The 23,334-nt window shown below is 36.7% G+C and overlaps 1 protein-coding gene across 5 annotated transcripts in view; it reads left to right on the top strand.

Moving 5' to 3' along the window:
• The window catches only part of sbb (scribbler), a 704,451-nt gene that overhangs the window by 577,705 nt on the left and 103,412 nt on the right, over positions 1-23,334 (top strand). The window lies entirely within an intron of this gene.

Genomic DNA, 23,334 nt, shown 5'->3' with positions numbered 1-23,334 from the left:
TATTTAGAGTGTATCGTATAACACACGTAAACTATGGCAGTGTACCGAAGATAGCACTTGCGAAAACAAATTTCCAAAAATATTAAAAAAATGAAAATTCGCAAAACCACTTCACTAATACCGACGGTAGGGGCACGGTGTAAAAAACACGAATAAAATTTATTTTTAGTTAATATCCGAAGGATTCAACTCAAAAAATACGAGAAAACAGCACTAAAATATCTTTACGAAAATAATTTTAATTTTTAGTACACGGGAATACCCCTGATACAGTCGATCGTAGTGTAAATGGTATATGAGTGCCAAATCTGCCACCCGTATTAATCAATCAGAAGTAATGACAAGTGAATGATATTTATTCTTTTATATTAGAATTGTTATTGTTGTGATGATTTTTGTGTTTTTGGCGAACACGAAGAAGATAATAAAAGGAAAACATGACAATAACAATATGGATTTATATTAAATATAAAAGAAATGTGTGAAAACACCAATAAATGTGGAAATTAATAAACATAAAAACTCACTGTGATTGTTGTTGCCATTATGTGAGAAAATAGTGGGCGATTTGACACTTAGTTTTGTTGGTATTTTTAAATGAATTTTACCGACGGCAATATCGTAGGTGGCGGACGTAGGTGTAAAACGACAAACGGTTTTGTTTTTTACTTTTAATTATGCACAACACTTGTAAATTTTGGTATGTCACTTTTTCACGTAATGAAATGTGTACATACCTTTGTTGTGATGGTAAAAATCTCAATTTATTGGAAAATAAATTGATGTGGTTGATCCTTTGCTGTTGTTGCTGCGACGTAGTCGTTGCTTTTTGGGTTTTCCTTATGAAGGCAGAGACCGATCGTATAATATGAAAAGAAAATTAGAGAAAAATAAAACACGATGTGAAAGTATTTTTTCTAATCGCAGTGGACTGTATTTTTATTGATTTAACGTTCGTGGAACGGTATTACCTTTGTACAAAGGGTTTGACGAGTAGGACGTGATCCTATAGTTGGTGTTAGTTTTAATAACTCTAGCGTAGATACTGAGAGGCGGGCTTTTCTGAAACGTCACTCATTAGATTCTGTCATTACGTTTGATATTATGTACGAAGTACATAGTCGTATTTTAAGGTAGTAGACAGACTCTAATGAGGAGAAAAAGCATCCTTGGAACAAATTTAAGAATTAAAATGGGTTTAATAAATCCTCATAGCAAATTGTTCATGCATCTTCACCCATATCCAACCTTCGGTGAGATGCAATAGATGTCAGGAGTGGGTGCATCAAAGGGGTTGCTCAGGGCTTGTCCACGTGAGAGGCTACGACAGGGACTATGTTGCTGCATGCTGCGTTGATACAGTCCCCAGCAGGTCGTCATCGGATTATGAAACTCCCTCCTCGTCTGATTATGAAACTCCCCCGCAGTCCCCTCGACAGCAACCGCACACGCAGCCTTTAACACCAGCCGTTGTTGTCCCAAGAGGAAATAGTAGATTTCATGAGTCGGAAGAACATCAAGGTCGCGGCGGTGCAAGAAACCAAGCTCAACAACAACTGTAGCTTACAACGTTGTGATGGTTACAACGTGTTAAGGGAGGATCGAACCAGAAATGGAAGTGGGGGGTTAGCTTTCCTATTGCACCAGTCTGTCCAATACAGACCTATCTCGCTTGAGCCTGTCTCTAATGAACCGTAAATGGAATGTATGGGTGTAGCAGTCAGGTGTGGGACTGCCGAGATAGAGCAGCTGAACGTATACATCCCGCCGAGAAATAGCTGTATCTCATATTACGAGACTGACATAATAGCCCGTTTTTGGAAGGTCATAATCGTCTGGTTCTGTGGGACTTTAATGCGCGACATGAGAAGTGGTATTCGGTCCTCAGCGCTGGCTGAGCAGATTGATAGCTATACGTTTTGCACGGTCAATGAGGACACCTCTACCAGAATTAGAGGAGAGTGTCACAGTTCGGCAGACATCGTCTCACCTGGTCTGACAAATAACTTCACCTGGCAACCCGTCATTTCCCTTGGATCAGACCATCTCCCCATAATTGTCTCCATTAGCAGACCACCCGATTTCATCACCTCTGAACGCCGCACGTTCGTGAATCATAGGAAAGCTGATTGGTCGAGTTTCAGAGAGTTTCACTGCTGCAGCCGCTCGCCATATCCCTGCTGTTCGAATACCCGAAGTAAGACCAAACTTCCCAGCAGAGGCGACGGGATTAGCAAATGAGCGTGATGAGCTTCGTCGAGCCAACCCATATGACCCCAGAGTCAGGGAGCTAACACTGGAAGTTAACAGGCTGGTTGGCAAACATAAGCGGAACAAGTGGTTAAATCATCTTAGGAGTTGCCACATTGGAGCCGGTATAAATGAATTGTGGGCAACGGTTACGTCACTCTCGAATCCTGGAAGGATGGAAGATAGAACTTCAGTCACATTTGGCGAATTTACGTTGACTGACCCGAGGAGATTCGCAAGTTTTTTCAATCGACAGTTTGTCAAACACCCCGAGAGTGACAGGGCGAAGAGGAGAGTATTACGTCGCATCAGATCCCTTCCTGCCGAGGATGAACCACCACAGTTTACAATGGATGATGTTGCGAATGCCATCAGGAACGCTAAATCATCCAAAGCGTTGGACCCTGATGGAATCTCAATGGTAATGCTGAAGCAGCTGGATAAGCCGGGAGTGGAGTATTTCACTAAAGTTCTCAACTTCTCGCTAGACACCGAAGTCTGGAAAATGGGCAAGGTGGTCCCGCTACCGAAGCCAGGCAAGGATGCCAGCAAAAGTGAAGCCTTAGTCCTCCCCAGCATCAGGAATAGCTATCAAGTTGATGATCATCAGCCTGGATTCCGTAAGCAGCACAGCACAACAACAGCGCTGCGTGCCATCTCCACATATATTTGTCAAGGACTCAACCAGAGACAGCCGTGTGATAGAAGAGTGATGGTGGCGCTTGACTTATCAAAAGCCTTTGATACAGTCAGGCACTCCGCGCTGTTTGAGGACATTGAGCAGACAACCCTCCGGCCAAGCTTGAAACTTTGGATAGTCAACTATATGTGTGGATTTTAGGGGTCACATTCTACACTACTTTCAAGTCATGCGCGCACGCCACAGCTATCTGCGACAAACTGAAAAGTAGGAACAAGGTCCTCAAGTCCCTAGCCGGTAGCACTTGGGGTGCAGATAAAGAAACCTTGTTGACCACATATAACGCGATAGGTCGGTCTGTGGTAAGCTATGCGGCGCCAGTCTGGTCCCCGGGATTATGTGATACGAATTGGAAAACGATTCAAACCTGCCAGAATGCCGCCCTGAGAACACCAAGAGGGCGTCTCCTCAAGACCATCTACATGAGGAGGCAAAGATTCTTCCAGTAAACGAACCCAATGAGATGCTTTCGTTGCAGTACTTGCTGGGGTGTTACCGTGAGAACCATCTCAATCACCATCTGCTGGCATATCAGGAAGGATATTCATGCTCTAGAGAGGGAGGTTCAACAATATAGGAGATAACCCCTAGATCAACAAGCATATCAAGCAGGTTTGAATAGCATTCACACGAACGCAGTTGCCAAGGCCTTAAGCAATTATAGTGTGAATAAAGTACTCGGAGTACATCCCCCATCTATCGCAGCTGAGGAGCCTCAGCCAAACCAGAGTAGTTTTGGCTCAACTACGCTCGGGATATTGCAGTCGCCTAAATTCTTATTGGGCGGAAATCGATCGCGCCGTGCAAGACATCTGCCCAGTATGCGGCATGGGCCCGCACTACACAAAAAACCTTTTCAACTGCGTAAAAAAGTTGATAATTTATATGGCTAAGTCCAGAAACCTTGCTTTGTATGGTCCCGTTTCCACGGTACGCCGTTCGTTCTCTCTACACATACAAAATTCTAAGAACGAACGACGATTTTTCTACGTTGTTCAAGTAGAAATACTCTCCGAATAACGATGAAATATATCTCATCTCTAACAAATGAGAGCATTTATCGAAATAAATTAATTATGACAGACAAAATACAAAATTTAAAAATTTAGGGCTTTTTTTAGAAAGACTGCAAATCATGAATGAAAAGTAAACGGTTCAACGATTAGTATACATCCAAAGCATATCAAATTTTCTATTCTCTTTCATTGTAGTTACATTTTTTGCCCATTGTTTCAAATTTGCGTACGAATCTAGAAACAAAAGTCAAATACCTCCCAGAAAGTCTGTATACCCAATATTGCTTTGACATGTCTCTCTTATTAATTTTGAAAATAGAAACATATAAAAATGTACAGAAAATACCTAAATTTTCAGAATTAATAGAAAATATGAATGAAAAGTGTGAAATTAAATGTAAAATATACATTCGCAGGAAATGTTAGTGTTTTTCCTGCTCATTTAATATGTGTTACACGTGTTATGTGTTCAAATTCTCATGAAAACGAGGAAACAAAAAGTAAGGAAAATAAATTATGATTCTCTTAATTACGAATGGTGTCGCGGAAACGGGTTAATTCGTGTACGTATGCCGAGAGGTGAACAACGTACTTCAAACGCTCGTGTGAACATGACATTACCTTTAGTTATTTTGTTCATCAGGGCTAGTGTTGCCGTTTCGCTCCGATGGAGGTTGATCTGGATGACCTCAATCATGGGTCCTCCAGTAGGTTGGCTTCTTGGGAGTCGCTGATTTCATCTGCTCCTTCCTCCTTTATGTCGTTTGGTAGGTTGACCTCCTGGTTGTTAGGTTTGGCAATCTCCTTCTCACCAACTCTTGCCTTTCCAATCTTGAAGAAGACCGAGTTCGAGAAGAAGAAGGTCTTGCCCTTCGGCTTGGTGAGCCCGGCTAGTGAGAGATCGTTGATCCCCACCACAAGGAGAGTGCCGTTTTCTTTCTCCTCCCTGTAGAAGACCTCTCACCTCTCGACTTTTAGAGTCTCTTTTTGTACGCCAAATACGTCGATCATGCGCTCCGTCTCGAGCTTGCAGCTGTACCCCTTGACGTACACCGATGCTTTGCTTAGATGAGGAATTTCGTCTTTCCTCACCAGCTTTAGCCTGCCACCTTCCCATGGAGTTGCTATGCTGGTGACTACCTCCCCGAGAGCTGCAGAGTTTGTGTGTGAGTCCAGGTGGTACAATAGGAGGTCCGCCCTTGGTTCACAGAAGTTGATTTTTATTGAAACTTGTCCATGCGGGATTTGCTCCAATATTTTGTCGTTGATCGATTTCTCGATTTCCGATAGATGGTGTAGCCTTCCAGATCCTTTGCTAGTGTCAATTACTGCATAGCACAGCTCGTCCTTGTAGCACCTCTTGGGTACCTTGGCGTAAGACGATGGCGGCTCTGTTCCGGTTTCCGCGTCCATCTTCCTCTTCTGGATGACATTAGGCTTCCTTTCTATGTCCTGGGCCATTTCAGAAGATTCCGACGTCGCGCTACCCTCTTCATGTCACAACTCGCCTCTTCAGTGGACTTCCTCTTTTATAGGGGTTTCCACAACGGTGATGTTAGTTTTGCCGAAGCTATCGGATTCGGATTAAGGGTCGCTTCCATCCTCAGATGGTTGGGTTAAGTTAAATCTCCCGCTGTGCTGCCCTTTATCCTCCTCCGTTGTAACACTATGTTGTGTGCTTGTAGCATTACCTTCGACCACAGATACCAAGGCACCCACATCTATGGGAGATTTTTGCTCACGGTCGCATGATATCGACGGGGTGTGACTCGCAGGCAAATCACTGGTCCCCGCCGGCACTAGGTTTATTAGGCCCTGCACCGTAACTTTTTCATCATTTTTACCTTCATCCATATTTGCTTTTTGTTTTAGGGGAACACCCCCCGTAGTCAGTTTTTTGTCCGTGGGAAACTCAAGATTTCCAGAGGTAGACACCACTCTGCCCCAGACCCACCATGCAACAAGTATTTGACAGAGTGGTACTACCATCCACCGGTGTGGACGAGCCCGGTAGGAGAACTGACGAACTCCCGCGGGAAATGTCCCTTCAAACTTTATCGAAATCCGTTCAGATTTGGATATAGTTCCCATATATATTTTAGGCCGATTTCACGTTTTTGCTGCACCATACAGGCTATATACATATGTCCTATTTTGATGAAATTTGGAATGTGTGATGGTATTTGGTCTAGAAATAAGTGTGCCTAGTTACTTCGAAATCGGTTCTGATTATATATTTATTTATTTTTCTAATTTATGTATATATAGCTCATATATAGCTCATAACGTCGGCCTCGCCGGACTTTGATCCTTACTGGTTTTGTATTGTATGAATATAAAAATATTCCAAAAAGTATAAATTAAGCACCTAAAACCCGAGTTAAACTTTTGGCCATAATTGCCCAAACCGCAAATGTCTAATCAGTTTTGAAATCTTCGGACCCTTGGCTTCAATTTGGAACTAGTGGTGATTCTTACAAATGCTTGGAAAGTATATTCCTTTTTCCCCAGAAAAAATTCCCAAGAAATATTTAGACGAAAATTAGTGAAAATTCTTAATAATTGTATCAATATTTCACTTTATTGCCGGGTTATTCAGGAAAACGATGATTTCTCCGTCCCCTTCTTTTTGTTACTGGTAGATCTGTCCACGAGATTTCTCATTTTTGTTACTACTATCAGGGAATGTTTTTGATTTACTCGTATTACTTTTGACTCAATGTTAGTGCATCCGGTATGTAAATTTCCTTCCCTCTATCGATTTTAAAAGTGTAAGAAGTGTTTGGAATGTGAACATTCCAATAGAACTTTAATTATTACGTGTATGATAAAAATTCTTTCGAATTGTCTTGCATACCTACTTAAGCTGTCTTTACGCATTTCATCGATAGTACCCGACTTGATAAAAACTTCTAACTTGCAACATCGCCCTATACTAACTCATAAATTCAAATTTCTTGTTCCAAAGGGTGTAACTAGGCGTTTACACCAGACAGTTTGTCTTCAAATACAACTCTGATTTACTACATAATACATACAACACATACATACATTTGTCGGCTGTCGTCCAGCTGTCCATCATTTTTTCACAGACAGTCGGGTTAACAAATTTTTGACATTTTTGTAAAAATAGGTCATATAATAATTGAAATCTGTTGAAAACAAAAACAAAATATGTGAACGGAAAACAAAAAGATATCGACGATTTTCATTCATAATTTTACAACTGTTTTTGCAGCTGTCTGGACGCCTACGTCACACAGGCAAGTTTTGGGTTTTTGACAATCAATAGATGTACTCAACTGTCCTGTCATGTGTAAACGCAGGGTAAATGAATTTATATAAGCCGATTTTATTTTAAATCATCAAGTCTGCTGACCAGCTTAACACTGAATTCAAACAACTTTTTGCGCATAATACGACATTCCTTTCGATGAAGTTTTATGTAGTCGATATATTTAGAAATGTGTCTTCCACTGAGGAGTTTAACAACCTCTGAGAAATTTGGTGTTATCATGACAAAGATTCAAATCGAGATGGCATCAAATATAATCTTATTTTCCACCTCATCATTTGAAAATATGAAGTAATTCAATAGGTCATCTGACGTACACACCAAAACAGTCGGCTACAATCATAGAGACTTGACTTACACGTCTTGTGGTATATTATTTGCTACATATTTTATTAATTTCGGCCTGTTCCAACAAAATGCAAATATTCAAAGAACATTATTCTCGATGAGAACTACAAGATTTGAAAAACAAATAGTATTTGATTGGCGATTGTGTTTCTTTTTCATAAAAATCCATTTTGATTTGTACACAAAATTTCCCCATAAAATCCCAAATTTGTTAGGCTTTTCCCCATCAAATCCCCAGCTTGTGACAGCGGGAAGTTACAAGTAATTTCACTATAAAAAAATAAAAACTGTATTCGATTATTTTTGTTACAACTGTTTAGGCTATGAATTTCGAGTTGGAAAATTCCAAAATTTTCTATACATATATTGTACAGAAAATATTAAAATTCATTTCACTTCAAACAGTTAAAGCGTAAAGACTTTCCCATTTAATCCAAATAAATATAAAACAGAAAACATAAAAAGGACAATTTTGAAAATTTGTTATCCTTTCAAAACGGGAAATATTAAAGGACACACGGAAATTTTATATTATAGGAATTTTATCTCGGTAAGCATAGCGTTTTCTTTGTGAAATATTTTCGTGTTAACGATAAATAAAAATCATTTCATTGTATAGTCCGCCGATTCCTCACAGAATCGGCGAATCCGAGATCAACTAAAGACCTTCAATCGCTGGCAAATATTATATATAATTTTGAACGCCCTTAACATCCCTGATCCTGAAATTTGGTTTCTGAGAATATAATCCTGTTAAAAAAAAAGAAACCATAAATTTTTAATGAAAATCAAACCGAAACGAATTTATCTGACAATTGTTATTTGAATTAAGAAAAATCTTAAACCGGATTTGTAAACTTTATAATTAACCAGCCGCAACAACAGCAATTAAGCTCATTTAAAGAAGATTCTCGCTAAGGAGGGAATAAAATCTAAACCAATTTCTCCTTAAACAGGACATCTATTGGGACCTTTTACAATTATGAATTCAACCCAATAGACTATTATTCAAGCATTTTGGCAGTTAAAGCAATAGCAAATTATCAACTTTGAAATCTTTTGAACCACGCAGTTCCAGATTTTTATGTTTAAATTTCTACACATTTGTTTCAATCATTCGCATTAATCAGTAGTATACTTAAGGATTGAGCTAAGCAAACATAATCTCATTTCTATAATAACAGCCGGATTTACCTATTGAGCAACCCAAAGTCAACAGGCCTGATGACATCGCGGGAGTTAAATGGTGAGTTATCCTTCTTATTATGTTTGTATTAGCTCTTGAATCATTCATATTATATTAAAAGATCTCGTTGAGACATCTAATAGAACACTACATCGCATAATATAGATATATTTATTTCTTTTTTTTTTCGTCTTACAAATTATAATAATTAATATATCCATAATATAATATTATATTGGATCATATTTAATGTTCACCAATATTAACTCTTACTATTGTTTACCTAATTGTTAAATATAATTATAATGAAATCTTAAGTTCACTCAATTATTATTTGCGAAAAATAAAGGTCTGTAAGTAAGAGGTCAATAGGGCTGAAATATAATATCAGCATGGTAGGGTGGGTATGCTGAGGCAGTATAATACCATCTTAAACTGTCCCCCATGGTAACATCATCATCATTTATTTCCCCTTCTCCCTTCTATTTTCCTATTTTTATCTATTCTTTCCATTTCTATTCTATCTATACAAAGAGCTACCTTATTTTAACTTTTGTGTATACGAAACCGTGTCTACTTCCAAAGGGAAAAGAACTGCCCCAAGACTTAGCACGGCCGGGGCAAGGAGGTAGCCACTCCTGGAGGAAGTAGGGCCCGCGTGGTGGTTCGTTACATAAATTAAATGGCGCCCAACGTGGGGCCCAGCAAAAGCCGTTATCTGGCTAACTGTAAAAATTTTAGCAATAATTCAACACCTTAATGCTGGTCCTCTAAAACATTTCTATCTAACTGTAAGATCTTTTGAATGGTTTTTGGATTTACGATTTTAGCTAATGCGAATTTCGTACCAGATTTATTTCAGGAGATCTTCCCTTCTATCTATTTCCTTTTAAACTATTTCAGAATGGATTTTGTTAAATGGTTGAAATCGTTTAATTACCGCTGCAGTAGTTTAGAGGAATAATTGTTTCTACTTTTCTATTCTATCGTTACATCCCTGTACTATCGTGGATAGGACTTAATTGAATGATTTTATGTCGTTTTATTACCACCTCGTTAGTTCAGAGATATCTTTAATTGTACTCTCAGGTTATAGAGGACTTGTATTCTTGGTGTTTATACTGAGAAAATACCCTATATTCTGAAGTACATTAATTTTCATTTTATGATGATGTTACTATAACACATTACCTCTACTTATAGTACCTTTATCTGAGTAGCAAATTATATTATAATATTGGTCGTAAACCTTTGAAATTTCTATTTTTGCGCTGGTTGAATAAACTCAGTTTACATTTGTATATTAAATCCGAATTTTATAATATTAAATAAACATATAATGCCGGTTACGCGTAGTAACGAGAGAAATACTAATAGCGATGCACAAGCAAATGCATCTTATGTGTTAGAGGAAGATGATACTAGTTCACCTGGGGTGGCTCATAGAACTAGGTCTAGGGTAAGGAATTTACAGGCAGATCGGTCTAGAACACTTTCTGCCAGTGTTGAAAGAACGAGTAGAGTAGATGAAAGTAGAATCCGTTTATTAATTTCAGAATCTATTACTGATATGCGCGCTGAAATTACATCTACTATCACCAACGAAATTGAAAGGGTAGTTCAGGGCCTACATATAAATGGAAATTCTACCGAAGCCAGACATTCTAATAATTCAGAAATGAGATCGGGATCCGACAGAAATGCAGGTTCAAACAACATTCAAAATCCTGAAAAGATTATGAATACAATTCGAAATTGGAAGTTATCATTCTCTGGTTATAAAACGGATATACCAGTCGAAGAGTTTATTTATAGAGTAAATATTATGACCACTAATACCCTTGGTGGCAATTTCGAATTGTTATGTCGTTATATTCATATTCTGTTTGAAGACAAGGCGTTGGAATGGTATTGGAGGTACCATCGTCAGAATGAGGTAGTTGAATGGACTGGCTTATGTACATCGTTAAAGATACAATACAAGGATTGCTTTACTGATTTCGATTTGAAGGATGATATTCGTCGAAGGAAACAGCGACAAGGCGAGACGTTCGACGAATTTTATGATTCCATCATGACGTTAGCTGATCGACTACGAGTGCCTATGTCAGATGTGGAACTATGCGAAACTATGGTTCGAAATCTTAGATCAGAAATAAGGCATGAATTACTTCATTTGGAAATATCAAGTGTTTCCCAGCTAAGAAAATCCGTGAGAAAACACGAAAAATTCGTTAGAGAGTTGCAAGCTTCTAACAAGCGGAACCGATACTGGAATAAAGACCAAGTTGCCGAAGTTGACAACGAGGGACTTCAGGACCTTGATGAATCGGACAACGGCGACGTAATGGAAGTTCATCGTGATGTTACGTGTTGGAACTGCCGTCAGAGTGGTCACACATATAAAAGTTGCATGAAGGACCGAACAATATTCTGCTATGGTTGTGGTCTGATCAATACTTATCGACCAACTTGCCCTAAATGCAACGATCCGGGAAACGTCAAAAAGGGTGTCCCTCAGATGAAGAGAGGACATCCCAAGAAATAATAAGCTTACCTTCACAAGTGAATCTAAACCAGACACAAAATAAAGATGAAAATATTTTACATAGACTTACAACAACCGGACGTACACATATTAACTTTAAACACGGAAAGCAAAAACGTAATTCGAGACGAATACAATCTTTCTGGAGAAGATTGAAATCATTTAGGAGATATACAATTGCCTCCATAACTACAGTGAATAATGACAATAGACCATATATCCCCATCACTATCGATGGGAAACTATATTTCGCTTTATTGGATAGTGGTGCTAATAAAAGCGTTATCGGGGGTGAATTGTGTCGCAAAATTCAAAATTTACCAGTGTTTAGAAAATGTCATGGAAACGTGAAGACGGCCGATGGCCAGAGACAAAATATATCTGGCATTGCCAACGTGAAATTTATGCTTCAAGATTTTGAATATAATTTTGAGTTTTTAGTTATTGAGTCAATAAAACAAGACATAATTTGTGGTATTGACTTTTGGAAGAAATTTAATATTTCAATATCCATGACCAATGAAATTGGAGAGATTGGAAATACTGATTCAGACGATGTATACATAGAGTTGTCTAAGGATGAGAAACGGAAGTTGGACACGATGGTAGAAATGTTCCCGAGTTCTGAGCGAGAAGGATTGGGGTGTACACATTTAGTTGAGCATTCAATAGATACTGGTGATTCAAAGCCGATTAAACAGAGGTATTACCCCATATCTCCGGCCAGAGAGAAGATCCTGTGTGAGGAAATCGACAGGATGTTGTCACTCGGTGTTATCGAGGAATGCCCCCAGTCACCATGGTCATCACCAGGTGTGTTAATAGTTAAACCGGACAAAGTAAGATTCTGTGTAGACAGCAGAAAACTTAATTCTGTAACCATTAAGGATTCTTACCCAATTCCCAATATAGACGGAATTTTGTCGAGGTTGCCATCAGTCCAGTTTATTTCCAAAGTGGACTTGAAAGATGCATTTTGGCAAATAAAATTGGATGAGTCATCTAAGCCAAAAACTGCGTTCACGGTTCCAAACAGGCCACTTTACCAATTCACAAGAATGCCATTCGGGTTGTGCAATGCACCCCAAACTATGTGCCGCCTTATGGATCAGGTCATACCATATAATATGAAATCTCACGTCTTCGTTTATTTAGACGATTTATTGATTATGTCCGAAAGTTTTGAAGAACATTTACAGCACCTTAAGGATGTTGCTTCGCAATTTCGAAAGGCTGGACTTACCATTAATGTTAAGAAAAGCAGTTTCGCCATAAGGAAAGTTAAGTATTTGGGGTACATTGTGGGAGAAGGTTCCCTGAGTGTGGATCAAGACAAAGTGAAAGCAATCGTAGACTTTCCAACCCCAACATCGGTACGAACTCTTCGTCAATTTTTAGGAATGATAGGTTGGTACCGACGTTTTATTGCGGATTTTTCTACACTTACTTTTCCACCAACTGAGTTGTTATCGAAGAAGAAATCTTTTAAATGGAACGATAACGCTCAGAAGTCTTTCAGTGAACTTAAATCCAAGCTGTGCCGAGCACCAGTACTGATACATCCCAACTTTAATAAGCCATTTATACTACAATGCGACGCTAGTACTGTCGGTGTTGGAGCAGTGTTGGCGCAGGAAGACGGCGAAGGTATTGAAAGGCCCATAGCTTACATGTCGCAAAAGCTTAATAAAGCCCAGCGGAACTATACGATAACCGAGCTAGAATGTTTAGCCGTAGTTCTTGCTATTAAGAAGTTTAGGGCATATATAGAGGGGCATGAATTCAAAGTGGTAACAGATCATGCCAGCCTTAAATGGCTTATGAAGCAGAGTGATTTGTCAGGGAGATTGGCCAGATGGGCATTGAAATTACAGGGCTTCAATTTCACTATTGAACATAGGCGAGGGAAAGACAACATTGTGCCGGACGCTTTGTCTCGAAGTTTTGAATGCAATGTTTCAGAAATTGAAGTAAAACCGTTAATAAATCTTGACTCAGATGCCTTTAGTGGGGAAGAATATTGTAAATTAAGAGAAGAGATAAGCAGTACTGAACATCCTGATTTTAAAATTGAAGGAAAGTTCATTTATCGAAGGACAAAGTTTCACAACCTTGATGAAGATGAATCTTGTTCTTGGAAGTTGGTAGTACCACCGGAATTACGTCCAGAAGTTATTTATTCAGTCCATGATATACCCAATTCCTCACACTGTGGAATCGCCAAAACCATAGAGGTAATAAGGAGATATTTTTACTGGCCAAAGTTAGTTGCCGATGTGAAAAGATATATTGATAAGTGCGATGTCTGCAAAACATCAAAAGCTCCTGCCATGGCTTTACGACCACCGATGGGTAATATGGTAAAGACCCAGAGGCCATTCCAAAGATTATATGTTGATATAATTGGGCCATTTCCTCGTACACGTAGTGGTAATATAGGGATATTGATAATACTTGACCATTTCTCAAAATTTATATTTCTTAAACCTCTAAAGAAATTGGTAGCAAAACCTATAATCACGTATTTACGAGATGAAATATTTACATGCTATGGTGTACCAGAGGTACTAGTGTCCGACAACGGGACTCAATTCAAAAGCAATGATTTTGAAAAGTTTCTGTCCAAATTTGGTGTTCAACATATGTGCACTGCGGTTTACAGTCCCCAGGCTAACGCTAGCGAACGGGTGAATAGAAGTGTCAACGCTGCTCTTCGATCATATGTAAAGGATGATCATCGACAATGGGACATATATCTCCCCAGTGTGAATTGTGCCCTCAGGAACACAATCCATCAGACTACAGGTAAAACACCATATCAAGTTGTGTTCGGACAGCAAATGATAACAAATGGACAAGACTATAAACTATTAAGGAAACTACAATTACTGGAAGAAAATGATTTAGAAATTCAGCGAGACGATAAATTCACAATAATACGAGATAAGATACAGGGAAAAATGATGGCAGCATATAAAAAGAATGAAAGGTTGTATAATGCAAAAGCTAAAGATAGAAAAGTATTTATCGGACAAGAGGTCATACGAAGAAATTTTGTACAAAGTTCTCATTTGAATCACTTTAGTTCAAAATTAGCACCTGTTGGCATTAAAGCTGTAGTTCTACGAAAGATTGGTAAAGTAAATTACGAGTTAAAAGATTGTGATAGTGGAAAGATTGGAGTTTATCATATGAAAGATATTTGGACATAGTGTATTTAATTTTTTTTTTTTTTTTTTTTTTTTTTTTTTTTTTTGTAAGCGTGGTATGGTTTGTGACAGCGGGAAGTTACAAGTAATTTCACTATAAAAAAATAAAAACTGTATTCGATTATTTTTGTTACAACTGTTTAGGCTATGAATTTCGAGTTGGAAAATTCCAAAATTTTCTATACATATATTGTACAGAAAATATTAAAATTCATTTCACTTCAAACAGTTAAAGCGTAAAGACTTTCCCATTTAATCCAAATAAATATAAAACAGAAAACATAAAAAGGACAATTTTGAAAATTTGTTATCCTTTCAAAACGGGAAATATTAAAGGACACACGGAAATTTTATATTATAGGAATTTTATCTCGGTAAGCATAGCGTTTTCTTTGTGAAATATTTTCGTGTTAACGATAAATAAAAATCATTTCATTGTATAGTCCGCCGATTCCTCACAGAATCGGCGAATCCGAGATCAACTAAAGACCTTCAATCGCTGGCAAATATTATATATAATTTTGAACGCCCTTAACATCCCTGATCCTGAAATTTGGTTTCTGAGAATATAATCCTGTTAAAAAAAAAAAAGAAACCATAAATTTTTAATGAAAATCAAACCGAAACGAATTTATCTGACAATTGTTATTTGAATTAAGAAAAATCTTAAACCGGATTTGTAAACTTTATAATTAACCAGCCGCAACAACAGCAATTAAGCTCATTTAAAGAAGATTCTCGCTAAGGAGGGAATAAAATCTAAACCAATTTCTCCTTAAACAGGACATCTATTGGGACCTTTTACAATTATGAATTCAACCCAATAGACTATTATTCAAGCATTTTGGCAGTTAAAGCAATAGCAAATTATCAACTTTGAAATCTTTTGAACCACGCAGTTCCAGATTTTTATGTTTAAATTTCTACACATTTGTTTCAATCATTCGCATTAATCAGTAGTATACTTAAGGATTGAGCTAAGCAAACATAATCTCATTTCTATAATAACAGCCGGATTTACCTATTGAGCAACCCAAAGTCAACAGGCCTGATGACATCGCGGGAGTTAAATGGTGAGTTATCCTTCTTATTATGTTTGTATTAGCTCTTGAATCATTCATATTATATTAAAAGATCTCGTTGAGACATCTAATAGAACACTACATCGCATAATATAGATATATTTATTTCTTTTTTTTTTTCGTCTTACAAATTATAATAATTAATATATCCATAATATAATATTATATTGGATCATATTTAATGTTCACCAATATTAACTCTTACTATTGTTTACCTAATTGTTAAATATAATTATAATGAAATCTTAAGTTCACTCAATTATTATTTGCGAAAAATAAAGGTCTGTAAGTAAGAGGTCAATAGGGCTGAAATATAATATCAGCATGGTAGGGTGGGTATGCTGAGGCGGTATAATACCATCTTAAACTGTCCCCCATGGTAACATCATCATCATTTATTTCCCCTTCTCCCTTCTATTTTCCTATTTTTATCTATTCTTTCCATTTCTATTCTATCTATACAAAGAGCTACCTTATTTTAACTTTTGTGTATACGAAACCGTGTCTACTTCCAAAGGGAAAAGAACTGCCCCAAGACTGAGCACGGCCGGGGCAAGGAGGTAGCCACTCCTGGAGGAAGTAGGGCCCGCGTGGTGGTTCGTTACAAGCTCCCCAATCCTAAATTTTGTTCCCTATTATCGAAAAAATATCCCCAGTTTGGGGAAAAATCCCCAATACTGGCAACACTGGTTGTAGACTTCAAAGTGAGCAGATGTACATTTTCGCAACGCGCATTAAACTCTGGTCGATATAACAGTGTTACTTATTACTAAACCTAGCTCGGCTATAACAAAATCTAATCAGTACTCCTAGTCTGTCAAGAAATATATTTTAAATATGTCGATGTTAGAAGTGCCCAATAATAACCCAGCAAAATGTTCGATGCCAAAGATGCCGTTCAATCATGGGTGAAAGTGATCGGGCATGTCATCTTTTTAGCATTTTCATCGATGAATTTTATATGAGCGTGGACCCCAAAAGATGCTATTAATTTTTGGATCCAAATCATGTCATTTACACCAATGCTTTGCAAAGACATTACTATTACGAAGAGAGTCTTAACGACGTTGGTTGTGATTTCGAGTCTCCAGCAACATCAAGCCAATTGTAAATAATTAATCTTATATATTTAGAAAAATGTGTATAAATTTATTTATTTTTATTAATTTTTTTCAGTAAGCCTAGCACAATGAGAATAATAGAATTCTTATACTAGATTAGTGCTAGTGGTGTGTGGTATAATTTTCTAATTACAGGAAAGTAAATTATAAACTAAATAAATTTTAATTATTTGACAGTTTTAGTATTATTTTTTTTTACTGAAGTATTTCTTTAACTCGTTTTTAAAACGCAGGTTGTTGCTTAATATTTGCAAATTTGGTGGAAGGCTATTCCAAAGACGTATTGTTGGTATAAAAAAATGATTTTCCGACCTTGTGGTTTTGAATTTAAATTGTGTGATTCGCTTTCCTCTTTTGGAACTTGCAAATTGGATTCTTTCCATTAGATATGTAGGGTTCTTGCTCGTTATAACTTTGTGAATAAATATGAGGCTTTTGTACTTGAGATAATTATCGAAACTCATGTTGAAAATGTGGTAGGCATAAGCAGATATTCGATCACTTCTTCTTTTATTAAAGACATATCTTACTATATTGTTGAATGTTATATTTAGTTTTAGTTGATCGGAAACATCACAGTTGTAAAAGAGTTCAATTGAATACAGAAGTTTAGGGATAAGATATGACTTAGCTAGTAGCATACGAATTTCCAGAGGTGTTGCGGCTTGGACTGACCAAAGGTTTCTTAGCATTCCGTGGACTTTGCCAGCTGACGCATTTATATGACTTGACCATGAAAGTTTATCATCAAAAACTACTCCAAGGTTGGAAGCAGAGCTCACATACTCGATTCTGGAACCATTTATCTTCAAGTTTTCTAAATTTTGGATTTGTTTATGTTTGGTAATGCAAATACATTTTGATTTTGATGGATTTATCGTGATATTATTGTTTTTGGCCCAGGTGTTAATTCTTTCTAAGTCATCATTAACATTATTTAGTATTGTATGAATGTTACGTGAATTGAATCCAATATATAACTGCACATCGTCTGCATATATATGTAATTTGCAGTGATTCAGAACATCAGGAAGGTCATTTATATATAAACAAAACAGCAAAGGACCCAAAACTGATCCTTGGGGTACACAAGTGCTTACAGTTAATGGCACAGAGTATTTACGATTAAGAAAGACAGTTTGAGTAAGATTTGAGACATATGAATTTATAAGTCGACAGGCAGAAGTTGAAAAGTAAAGTAATTTTTCAAGCTTTTGTATCAGTATAGAATGATTCACAGTGTCAAAGGCCTTACTAGGATCTAACAGTATAAGAAGTGAATCCTTCATTTTGTCCATGTTGCTTCTGAGATCATCGGTGACATCAATGAGAGCCGTGACACAGCTTCGGTTACTTCTGAATCCAGATTGGCGTTCTGTTAGTAGATTGTTGCTAGTAATATAGTAATTAATTTGTTTGTACATTATATTCTCCAGAGCTTTTGATATTAGTGGCAACAGAGATATTGGGCGGAAATGTGTTGCAGTGTTCCCTTTGTTGTTTCGCTTTAGTCGCTGTACTGATTTAGTTGCTGGCTGCACAATATTTAGTGACGTACACAGGTGTTCGAAATTTGTAAATAAGTTTTCATTTTGGTGGTAAGGTACTCCACAGAGACGCATGTTTGTGGAGACGTTGAGGTTTCTTGTGTTGCAACTTGTTGTTTTAATGTACGAAGTTCGTTTTCTATATTTTGCATTTCTTGTTGTTTGTATTCTATGAAGTTAATTTTCTCATTGAGTTCTTGAACTTTATGCGAGAGAGATGATATTTTATTGTTTATGTCAGTGAAAGCTTCATCAACACTTTGTTTTACACTCTCTTTTATGTTGGCAATCATTATTTCATTTTGTTTTATAAATTTCGTTTCCATTAAATTGAGAATTTTGGGTGATCTGTTTTGCGAGGAGATCGGGTATCATCGATACGCGCCTTTTTTGTTATTGGAGTAGAGAACATTTTGCGAGACTGCTTAATATTGTTAGACTGCATTGTTCTTATTGTATATTATTGATGTAATGTTATCCTTATTTTATTATTGAAACGCTTTGTTTGATGTTTTATTTCAATTTTTTTTTTTTTTTTTTTTTTGAAATCTTAAATCTTGCGCCAATCAAATTTATCAACCTCTTACAAAAATCTTTAATTTTTCTTTAAATAATGGTTACTTTCCAACTTTCTGGAGATCGAGCTTCATTATTCCAATTCACAAATCTGGTAATAGATGCTTTGTTGAAAATTATAGGGGTATAGCAAAACTTAAAAAACAGACAGACGTTATTTATACCGATTTTAGTAAAGCCTTTAATACCGTAGTGCATAAACATTTGCTTTATAAACTTGATATCATGGGATTTCCACAATCTTTATTGAATTGGATTTCCTCTTATTTAAGAGGACGCACCCAAAAAGTTTTATTTAACGAGTCATTTTCCAAGGACTTGTTCGTTTCTTCCGGTGTGCCACAAGGTAGCCACCTGGGCCCACTTTTATTTGTACTATATATTAACGATCCTCCTTCCTTCGTTCAAATGAATTCATTAAGTAATTCAATATATCTACAATATGATCTGCACTCTCTTACTAATTGGTGTTACACAAGTGAGATGACTTTGAACCTCAAAAAGTGAAAAAAATTGTCCTTATCTAGATCACTTCCGTTTTTCTCTAATTATTATATTGGTTCACATCAATTGGAAAATATTGTCTCTTTCCTAGATTTAGATGTTTTACTAGATCATAAATGCGCTTCAATTTGCACATTGATTCTTGTGTTAATAAAGCTAAATCGTTATTGGGTTTTATAAAACGTTGGTCTAAAGAATTTGATGACCCATACGTTACGAAACGTTTGTTTGTTAGCCTCGTCCGCCCAGAATCTATTGTTCTGTAAACTACTTGTGCTTGTTAAGAACCCTTCAGCTCAGCATATGTATATCTACAACTCCCTCTGCGGAACAGTAGAACACAGCTAATGAGCAGAAACTATTTTTAATTTATATCTATCACCCTCGTTCATTCTAAAGTTGAGTGTCTAAAAAATTGAGCTCTGTTTAACGGCAAACTACATCTCCCTCAGCGGAACCAGTAGTATTCAGCCTAAAGAGCCTTTAATGTTAATACATATTAATTTCCCTAATTAAATTATGTTGTTGTTCTAGTTTGTAATTAAATTTTTATATCGGCTGATATAATTTGTAGCCGGTAGTTTTGTCCCCAACTAACCCGCCATTGACCGGTCCATGGTGTGTACGTGCTCCCTACGTAAGGGGAGGTGGCCCCCTCGGTCGGCAGGGGCGGGTGTGAGAGGCGTGGGAACGAACGATAAAAAAATTAGGTAAATGTATATAATTTTTTACCACTTAGCTGTTTGTTTACTTAAATATTTCAAATTAAATAAGAGACAACTATGAACACGTCTGTATACTTTGCTCTCTCGCGGAAATTCATCTCTATTGGATTGATGGAATGGGTTCAAATGCTGATGAAAAGATCGGATCTTTCACGACTTCCTTTGCATGGGATCAAATGCTGATGAATAGACCGGATCTTTCACGACTTCCTTTGCATTGTTTCAAATGCTAATGAAAAGATCGGATCTTTCACGACTTCGTTTGAACCAAAGCAAAAGATGCTATAAAATCACGTCATCGTATGGAACCCCTTCCTTCAAATTTTGCTGGGAATATATGTGCACAATGTTCAACAAAAATTAAAACGAATAATTATGTGAGTTGTTTCCACTGCAATCGGCAATTCCACTATAGCCCTTGTTGTTCTCTCACAGAGATCTCATACCGTAGCATGGGTCTCGCAAAAAACGGAGAATGGGTTTGCCACATATGGCAACAAAATGCAAAATCTCCCAACATCATATACAAATCATATAATTATGAGAAGGAGATATCTAAATCCAATGTCAATGAGACACAAATAAACACAAAACAGCAAAGGGATGAGGATGATATTGCAAGTAAACGCTACAGAAATACACCAATAATGACATCAAACGAAACAACAACACGAGGGAAAGAGCTATCCGAAATGAGAGCAGGAATGATCGATATGCAAAATTGCATCAAACAATTAACTCTTAACATAACGATAGTAACAGACATTAATACAAAAATTGAACAACACATTGCAGACATAAATAGGAACGTGGAAACAATAACAAAATAAGTCACTGAACTCCAAAGAAGAACCAACGAAAATAGCGATGAAACAAAAAACCTAGACGGTAGAATTGAATAATTGGAGCAAAGAGTATTAAACAACAACATCGAGATTGGCAATGTTGCAGAGAGTATGGATGTACAAGATGTAATAAATAAAATATGTGAAAATATTGGTGTTGAAATAAACCCCACGGACATAAATAAAGTACTCAATGTGAAAAGAAAAGATAAAGTGATTGTTGAACTCTCCACACAGCATAAAAAAAGAGAGCTAATAAATAAAATTAAGAGACATAGAATCGAATACAAAACAAACAATGGAGAAAATAATATATGGTATATGATATGGTCTATCTTCGAATTTAAACTAAGTTTGGACAAAATATTGAAAGACCCAAAATTTTAACCAAATATGTTTATCCGTTCGAGAGATATCGTGTACTCCAACTACGACACATGGTATTATATGGGTTGTTTGCAGTTTTCGTGCTGATTTCTGAGGATATATGGACTTGCTCCTGAAAAAAATTATATCGTTGTAATGGGGGTAGTGAATACAAGTGGCTGCAACAAAAATCAAAGCGATTCGAGAGCAGGCCTTAAACTGCACTTAAGCAAAATTTTGTGTGGGAGGTACCCGAAAGAGTGAACCAATAGTGTCCATATTGGAACCTCATCTATGTCTGGTAGAAATGTCACGATGGGCAAAGTATGGACTAATTCGGTTACTCCCTTCAAGTGTTATCGTGCGGACAATTTTTCCGAACATTTTAGAACTTTTGTGGGGGAGGTACCTGAAGGAGTGGACCGATATGGGCCATCTTCGAACTTAAATCAAATCTGGACAAAATATTTCGATACCCAAAATTTGAACCGAATCGATTGATCCGTTCGAGAGTTATCGTGCGCACTAGCCAGCCAGACAGACAGACGGACGGACATTGCTAGATCGACTCAAAATTGTCTGAAACGGATATCGTACAAACATACTTGGGGTCTAAAACCATTATTTCGATGAGGCACATTTTTGGCCGTATCAAAGTGTAAATACCCTCTTTAGCCTAAAGGCTGAGGGTATAAATATGTGAAAATACTGGTGTTGAAATAAACCCCACGGACATAAATAAAGTACTCAATGTGAAAAGAAAAAATAAAGTGATTGTTGAACTCTCCACACAGCATAAAAAAGAGAGAAAAGAAAGAAAAAGAGAAAGAATAAAACAATGGAGAAAATAATATACTATCTGTAAATAATGAACTCACTCTACACAACAAACGTCTGCTAGGGATGACAAAAACTAAGGCCAAGGAATGTGGGTGGAAATTTGTCTGGGTTAAGAACGGATGTATCTACGCTCGAAAAAATGAAACATCTTCTCATACAATTATAAAAAACTCCGCAGATCTCGAAAATATTAATTCAACAAACTAAAAATAAACAGATATGCAGCTGTGTTCAAAATAATAGGAGTGCCCATACACAAAATGGAATGGTCCAAAATAGCATGGTTAAACTTCTAAATTTTTGACAATTCTGTATTTTATTAACATTGTTGGCATCCCAACTGTTAATTCATTAGCAGAAATATGGGAATTTGTTTTAAATTATTTACTGTTTACACCAACATTATAAATCGCCTTCGAATTTTTTGTTCAAAAAAATAGGAGTGTGGAAGAAAAAGAACAATAAAAATATATTTAGTTGAGTTTACAACCAAAACTGTAAATATTTTAGTTAATAGTAGTAAATTCAATAAATTTGAAGTTTGTTTGAAAACAAAAATGCTTTGGTGGTAGCCAAAAAAAAGGATATTGTCCTTGTGGCGACTTTTCCCATAAATTGAGCAATTATTGAGCAATTCAATGCATTTTATAGACAAAACCTTTAGAGATTGGAGTTCTTTAACTCTCTGACTGTTACATCTAACAATATATAATGATTAGTACCCTATTAAGTTTTGTATTTTGATCCTTGAGCCCAGGATAAGTCAATTTCCACTACCCCTTTATGTAAGGATCGGCCAAAAAAGCGTATCTATAAGGCATGTATTCCTCGACCAAAGAATGTTTTGAGGCCTTCAACATCTTATCTCCCCCCAGAATAATTCGTTTTTTCATATTTGAAAAATTGGATGATTGGCACATATGAAACATTTTTTTACACGCTTTCTTAAAAAGCAAACTTTAATGAAATACTTTTGAAGTTGCCCTACGAATACGTTTATTAGGTTTTGAATCGTATAAAACACAGTTTTCTAATGGAACTAATCTAAATGAAGAACTTTTGAATGAAAAACGTAAGTTTATGTAGAAAAATATAGTACGGTGTATACTAAACCTAGTGTAGTCAAAGCCTGCCTATCACAAAATGGGGTATAACTACATTTCAAGGTATCACGTT

The sequence above is a fragment of the Musca autumnalis genome, unplaced genomic scaffold (assembly GCF_047663935.1).
Source record: "Musca autumnalis isolate F117 unplaced genomic scaffold, ASM4766393v1 scaffold_5, whole genome shotgun sequence".
In the NCBI taxonomy this organism is placed as follows: domain Eukaryota; kingdom Metazoa; phylum Arthropoda; class Insecta; order Diptera; family Muscidae; genus Musca; species Musca autumnalis.
Note: the sequence above shows the minus strand (reverse complement) of the source record. Positions and strands in the feature narration are given on the sequence as shown.